Source organism: Symphalangus syndactylus, chromosome 13 (genome assembly GCF_028878055.3).
Source record: "Symphalangus syndactylus isolate Jambi chromosome 13, NHGRI_mSymSyn1-v2.1_pri, whole genome shotgun sequence".
NCBI classification, from domain to species: domain Eukaryota; kingdom Metazoa; phylum Chordata; class Mammalia; order Primates; family Hylobatidae; genus Symphalangus; species Symphalangus syndactylus.
The window spans coordinates 89,478,480-89,486,061 of NC_072435.2; the positions used below are offsets into that span (position 1 = coordinate 89,478,480).

Consider the following 7,582-nt stretch of genomic DNA (forward strand, 5'->3'; position numbering starts at 1 on the left):
CCACACCCTGGCGTGTATCTTCTTGATATCCCGAGATGACTCTGAGCCGCTCATCCACCAATTACAGATGTAGACTTGATTGCAGATGTTGCCATTCCCCTGTTCCTGCTGGTTCTGATGTACCTAACACCCACATCTACTCTTAACTCTAGTGGCATCCCCTCTTAACCTTCATGAAATTCAAGCCGGTAGGACCAAGAGGCAGGTAAATGAATTGCGAACATACGGGGGTTGGCAGGATAGTGCAACAGGTGAGAAATGAAGAGGCAGAGACATCCAGTGAGAACACAGCAATGGGAAGTGAGGAAAACCTTTATAGAGGAAGAGACTATGAGAACAGAGTGTTTGCTCTGCTGTGGCTGGCTGGCCGCCAGCCGCCACTGCAACAGAACAACCAGGGAGGGTAACAGATTAAGTGTTATCAGCCACTAATATCATATGGTGAGAATCCATCAGCAAACCTGATGTAGAAGCCATGGACTTGGCCAGAAGAAGGGGTTCAAGACCCAGCTTGGGCCTACCGTACTGTGGGACCTTGGCTTGTCATTAAGCTCTCTGCACTTTAGTTTATGAGGTTATTGGAAAAACTAAATGAAGAAACTGAAGTAAATTGGCTCAGTACTGAGCGGAAACATGTGCCCAACAAATGCCAGTTAAAATGTTTTCCTAAGGATAGGGTTTGAGATGGAGAATAGGTGTGTTACAGGCTGAATTGTCACCATCTCCCCAATACATACGTTGAAGTCCTATCCTCCAGTAGCTTCAGATGTAACTGTATTTAGAGGTAGGGTCTTTAAAGAAGTAAAATGAAGTCGTTAGGGTGGACACTAATCTAATCTGACTGGTGTTCTTATAAGAGGAAATTTGGACACAGATATGTACAGAGGAAGGACCATGTGAAGATACTGAGAGATGACCATCTACAAGCCAAGGAGAGAGGCCTCAGAAGAAACCAACCCTGCCAACACCTTGATCTTGGACATCCAGCCTCCAGATCTATGAGGAAATACACTGCCACCCAGTCTGTGATCCTTGGTTATGGCAGTCCTAGCAAACTCCTAATACTAATAGTGCTAACACAGCACTAGAGTCCTGGTAATAATAATGGTAATCATAATAATAATGTTTATTATTTATGGAGCAACTTCCTGTGTGCCAGGCATTGTGCTAAAGGCTTTACACATATTATCTCATTTAATACACATGAAAATCCCATGTGATGGATGCGATTTTTCCAACCCATGATGAGGATGCTGAGGGTCAGAGAGCCCAAGCCTACGTAGTTATTGAGTAGTGGGACAGGGTCTGGAACCTAGGCCTGACTGGGATCACTGCTGGCCTACAGTGTCTTTGTACAAAGAAAAAGGTGCCACTTCCTTTGGGAACACCCAGCCCCAAGCCAGGGTGCAAGATTTGGTAAACAGAAGACAGGCTGGGTTTTAATTCCTCTTTCCTCCTTGGCTGGGTGCCCTTGTGCAAACCTAAGCCCCTCAGGGTGGCCCAGGCTGAGGCCCAAGCTCTTAATCATTACACCGGACTGCTCAGTGGGCCAGGGTGGCTGGGGGTAACAACTGCCACCATCGAGGTAGGATCAGTTGGGCATGTAAGGGACTGTGCGTGCTGGCAAGGCAAACCTTACCTCCCTCACGGCTGGGAATGAGATACATGGAAGCCCAGGTCCATGAGTTCTGGGACCCATGTGGGTGGGCTTCCAGTGGTCCTACAGGACAACCACAAGAGGCCCTTGTCTTATGGCAATTCTGCTTATTTCTGATTGGCCCCAGAACAGTTCCGTGTCCAGTCCTCAGTCAGCAAGAAATCCAGTTTGCCAGGATCGTGCCCCTAGGACACCTGTCCTTTCGCCATCATCCCCATGCCTCCTCCTCCTCCCACCAAATCAAAGAGAATGAGAAATGCATCTTCGACCATTTGGCTATGACTGTAAGTGTGCCTGTCCTCACAATTAAAGTCCTGAATGTTCCAAATTTGCAGCTTTCATGGTGGGGAAAAAAAGGCCTCCGACAGCATAAATATTTAATCACCATTAAGAATGTCCAGTAAATGAGGGGAATCAGGTTTCAAATTGACTAGTTCAGATGCTTAAAGTACCGAAGTCATAGCAGGGTAAAAATAAAGTACCCTCTAAAAAAGTAGCATCTTGGGGGCAGGGGCAAGATGGAAGATAGCAGGTGGGGACCTCTCCAGGCCAGGCCGGGCACTGCACTTGGGGCGAATGCGGCAACCACTGTCGCTCTCCGAAGGCTCCCGCACCCCCTGGGGCAGCTGAGCGGGGTAATGCCCTCTGTGATGGAGAATGCGCGTCCCGCAGCCGGGCCAAGACGGTGCCCAACGGCGGACAGCCCCACTCTGAGGATGACAGCAGCGAGGAGGAGCACTCGCACGACAGCATGATCTGCGTTGGAACCAATTACCAGGCCGTAATTCCGGAGTGCAAGCCTGAGAGCCTCACACGCTACAGCAACAAGAAGCTGAAGGGGATGCTGGTGTGGTCACCCAACCACTGTGTGTCAGATGCCAAGCTTAACAAGTATATTGTGATGGCCACGGAAAAGCATGGCGACAGCATTGAGCAGACGCTGGGCATGCTCTTGTGGAATAAGCACCATGTGGAGAAGTCACTGGCTGACCTGGCCAACTTCACCCCATTCCCTGAGGAGTAGACAGTAGAAGACAAGGTGCTGTGTGAACAGGCCTTTGGCTTCCACGACAAGTGTGGATCCAGCAGATGCTGCCCGACAAGTTGATTTGCAGCCTGGTGAAATATCACTACTCTTGGAAGAAAACCCACAGCCGAACTAGCATGATGGACAAACAGGCCCGGCGGCTGAGGGGCTGCAAGGACAAAGAAGACAGTGATGAGTTTGAAGAGAGTCGAGGAGGCCTGAGTGAGGGAGAGCCCGATGCTGGAGACCCCAAGAGAGAGGTACAGAGCATAAAGCAGAGGAACGGCAGCCTGCGCCAAGCCCCGGAGGGCGCCATTGATCCACTCCGCCCCCTGGAGGCCAACGCCAAGTTCAACTCCTGCTGGACCACAGAGGAGCAGCTTTTGGCTGCCCAAGCCATCCGGAGGTATGGCAAAGACTTTGGGGCTATTGCAGAGGTGATTGGGAACGAGACTCTGACCCAGGTGAAGACCTTCTTTGTGAGCTATTGGTGCTGCTTCAATCTGGAGGAGGTGCTGCAGGAATGGGAGGCTGAGCAGGATGGGGCCCGTGGAGCCACAGTCCCCATGGAGGAGGCTAGGAGAGGGGCTCCCTTGCCAGCCCCAGCCCTAGAAGAAGATGATGAGGTCCAGATTACATCGGTCTCCATGTCTGTGTCCCCATCAGTGCCCCCCTGCACCACCCCCGCTCCACCTCCCACCTCTCTGCCCTAGCTGCCCCTTGCTGCTGAGGCCACCTTTGCCCACGGCTCCCACTCTGCTCTGACAGCCACCCACAATGCAGCAAGGCCGCTTTCTCCAGCCTCGGTTGGCCCCCAACCAGTGCCCACCGCCTCTCAACCTCCCCGCTCTGGCTGCCCGTCCTGGCCCTCAGCCCCTACCCACCCTGATTGGAGCCCCCAGTGCCCTCACTCTGAATCCTGAGGTCCTCCACCAACCACAGGCTCCAGGACCCTTTTGCTGGCCATCCCCAGGCATCTCTGGTGTCACTGAGGACAGAAGGGGCTAGGGCTCTTGCCAGGTCTTTCCAAGACCCAGAGCTGCCGACAGCCCAGCCCGGACCTGTGGGTTCTGCATGTGTTCCTGGCAGCTGGGCCTATCTCTTGGGGCCATGACCTGGGCTCAGGGGCCTTTGAGCTGGACTAAGGGCACTTTTGCTTCCTTGCTGGGACTGGAATGGGTGCCTCCTAGTTGGCTGGGGCTTGGCCTCTGGGCCCTGCCCTTTGTGTGTCGGGGGTAGGGACCTTAGCGTGGGGGTGGGACAGGACAGTTGGGTGTGCTGGCTGTTCTCATTCCTCTTCCCTTCTTTTAGCAATAAGTCTTGGGTGAGGTGGGAAGGGAGGCTGCAGGGGGAGGTGGGCAGAGGGGCCTTACAGCAGCAGAGACTGGAAGGGAAGTTCTGTCTTCAGGGGCCAGCTGGGAAACACTAAGGAGCTGAGGGTGCCCACCAGGCCCACCTTCCACAAGCTAGGAGAAATGGGGATTGGGAACTTATGCAGACATGGATTTACTTTTCAACATGTTTTAAAAATTAAAAAAGAAAAACCTCCTAAAAAAAGTAGCATCTTTAGAGGGTTTCTATCTCTACTACATAGGTTTCCTTGAGTATAAAGGAACCAAAAACATCCAATTTATCTCTTCATTATTAGTAGGGGGTGGCATAGGGTGAGGTCCGGAGATGAGGAAGTATAGCAATCTCTTAACAATCCTGCTTTGGTAATAATGAATATCAATGGAATTTCTCAACTTTATTGAAGGGACTGCTGGAGTTCAGACTTAAGGAGAAATGTCTAAAAAGGAAAAAGCGGCATGCTTGGTTTTGTATCTTGTTTGAAAATATATTTCAAACGTTCAGCAGAATTTTAGAGCTCATAACCACCCTCTGCCCCCACCACCTTCTGAACCCTTAGTCCCCAGTAGTTCTGATTTACTTTTAAGATTCTTTTAGTTTTATGTTTTAACTGAAAAAAAAAAAAATCCTGCCCAGCCAGGTTTCCATCTGTCTTTATCACCGGGTTGAATTTAGTGTAGGAAAGCCTGTGCAAAGGGAATAAAAATGTAGCTTTTTTTCCATTGCCAGATTCAGGGGAACCAACCATTTGGAAACAAAGGAGTTCCATTTTGACTAGCAGCCTTTCTGCTTTCCATCAGTGGACAAAGTGAATGTACAGGTTTAAACATCATTTGGGGTCACCTCTAGACCCATGTTTGGAGGTAGATTGGTTTGTCAGTTATGATTCTGGCAGGAAACAGGTGACACATGCAAACAGATACATTAATGGAGGGGACCATGGCTGGGCCATGCCCGGATGAAGGGAGACCAGCAGAGGCTAGCCACAGCGACAACCATGGAATCCCACAGGCCGAGGAGGAGGGTGAGGGAGTGGTTACTGGGCCCACGAAAGGCTGTGGCTACAGTGTAGCTGTGAGAGAGGACTGCCCACAGGAGCTGTGGCCTTGTAGAGGGACAGAGCCATGGCCAATGCATAGATCAGCAGAGAGGGAGCTGGGAGAATAAATATTCAAACTTCACCCTAGCTGTCCACCCCTAGATCTCTGGCTGGGGCTTCCCATTGGCTGAATCCAACCAGAAGCCAAAAGGCAAGGGTGATGTCCATAAATGTCAAATTTCTCAGTCTCGAACAAAAGGGGGAGGAGTGGGGAAATGGTCTGCAGGGAGAAGAAGAGACTATTCAGCACAGATGGGGAAGAAGAAATAAATAGGAAGGACTAGGGAAGGGGTGGAAGAGATTGTGGTGATGGTTTCAAGGGTGTAGACTTATCTCCAAGCACAACATGTTGTATATAATAAATAAGTAAGGATTTTTATATGACAGTCATACCTCAATGAAGGCTTTGTAAAAAAAAAAAAAAAGACTAGGGGCAGGAGGGCGAGGCAAACACTCGGTCTTCCATGAACTTTGCATTTGGGATTCTGTGTGTGGGGCTGAGTGCCTGAGAGATGCTGTTTGGACTGCCATATTCCCAGGGCTTCCCCAGGATGGGTGATGAGAGGGGCTGCCCCCACCCTGGGGCCATACGCCAAGCTGCCGGACCGCAAGAGCCCATGCTCAGAGCTGATATTGGTTGCTTCCTCCCGACCTTGGTGGGGCTATTTTCTAGGGAGTGGCAAGGACATAAGAATGAGAAGGCACACCAGCTTGGTGAAGAGCACTAGAGGGCTCACTGCGAAGTCCAGCAACTTTATTGTCAGCTCAGAGCATCTCCCCACCAGAATCTCAAGGAAGCGGAAGTACAAGTGGCTGTGAAGTTATCTGCGTGTTTATCTTATCTTCTGCTATTCATTTCAAGAGTCGGAGTTATTATTAATATGAAGGCCTGGTTTCTGGCAGCTCTTCTCTTAGAATGGGTTTATGCCAAGCTGCCAGTTATCAGAGGATTCAGAGCCTAGGATTACGCTGACAGTGAGTCTCAGAGCTGTGATGGGAGGGCAAAGACACGGGAAACAACGTTGTATTAAAGAGGAATCAGCGTTTTCTGTCTAGTCCTTGATGCCCTTTTGGCTCCCTATTTCCGAAGAACAGCAAGGAAAATACAAGGAGAGACAGACTGGAATCCCGTGAATATCAGAGAAAAGATTTTCAAGAGACTGCTGAAGTTACAGAGATTCCCCAAATCTGAAGAAGTAATTAACTGATGAGTTTGCATACTTCCTGCAGGGTGAACTCCAGCCGGTCTAGAAAAACACCGTGATGGTTGATGATTTACCATACTTCACTTTCAACCAGTAATTGTCTCAGATTCTTAACTGATGGTTTTGGTGAATGTTTTGGAGAAAAGGCTCGAGAGAAACTTCATGACACTAAACATACTCCCTGAGAAGAGAGGTGCTAGAATGCTAAGGTGATGTCCTAGACTTCGCAGTCTCTTAAACATATCTGACATTATGTTATGTTATGTTATGATGTTATGTTATGTTATGTATGTTATGTTATGTTATGTTATGTTATGTTATGTTGTTATGTCTTTTTAGGCAATAGCTCATCCCTCCCTAAAGCGGAGTGAATGCTCTTATTTAGCTTAAAGACAGTCATTGGACTTTGAGTAAAGAATCATTTTCTTGTACGTTCCCCTCCACCCTCCAATGTACATTTGCACTCTGCTGGCGAATGATCATGAGCTATTAAATCATGACATAGAAAAAGATGACAACTGTAATGTTGGGAGTGACCCCCAAGTCCCACCTACTGAAGAAACACCACAAGCCTTCCTCACTTTAAACCATGGCATGGGGGCACTATCACCAAGCGTAAGAATGCCCAGCAATCGTCTGGGGCCATGTTGGGTGGGCAGAGAGGATGAGGCACTGAGTTCCTTCAGCCACGTATTAACTGTGCCATGTCAGAGAGACTTTTCATGTTGATTGAACTGTGTCCAACTCGTCTCTGAGCACCAATGCGAACTTATTAAACAGCTCTTCCTCTAATCTTCTTTCAACCATCTACTCATCAGCAGACTAGAAAGAAGACTGGCTCATTTCTTTTTCCTGTCAGCCACCAAAAGGGCCTGGGAGCTTTGATAAGGGCCTCGATGTGGAAGACCACATAGATATCAGCAAAGCTGTGGAGGAAGAAATGGTCTGCTTAAAACCTAAGAAGACAATATAGGTACTATTCCACCCACTGGGTGGTATTTCCCAAATTCTGCCCAGGGGGTTGTAGCTATGTAGATGAGGCTTAGAGAGAATTCACTGACCACCAGAACAAATATTCTCAGTTGCTTTCAATCTCTGCCAGCCAAGTCATGCTACAGACCACTGTCAGATGAAAAAAAAAAAAAAAAAATGAAAATCAGAAAGAAAACTGAAGCACCAATGATAGCCATCTTGTGACTGTGACCAATTGCCTACTGAACAGTTCTTAATGTCCTGGGCCCCAG

General features: G+C 48.9%; 1 pseudogene; it reads left to right on the forward strand.

The window, feature by feature from the left end:
* Positions 1-293: 293 nt before the first annotated feature.
* On the forward strand, positions 294-3,692 carry LOC129460255 (REST corepressor 2-like; annotated as a pseudogene).
* The last annotated feature ends 3,890 nt before the right edge of the window (positions 3,693-7,582 follow it).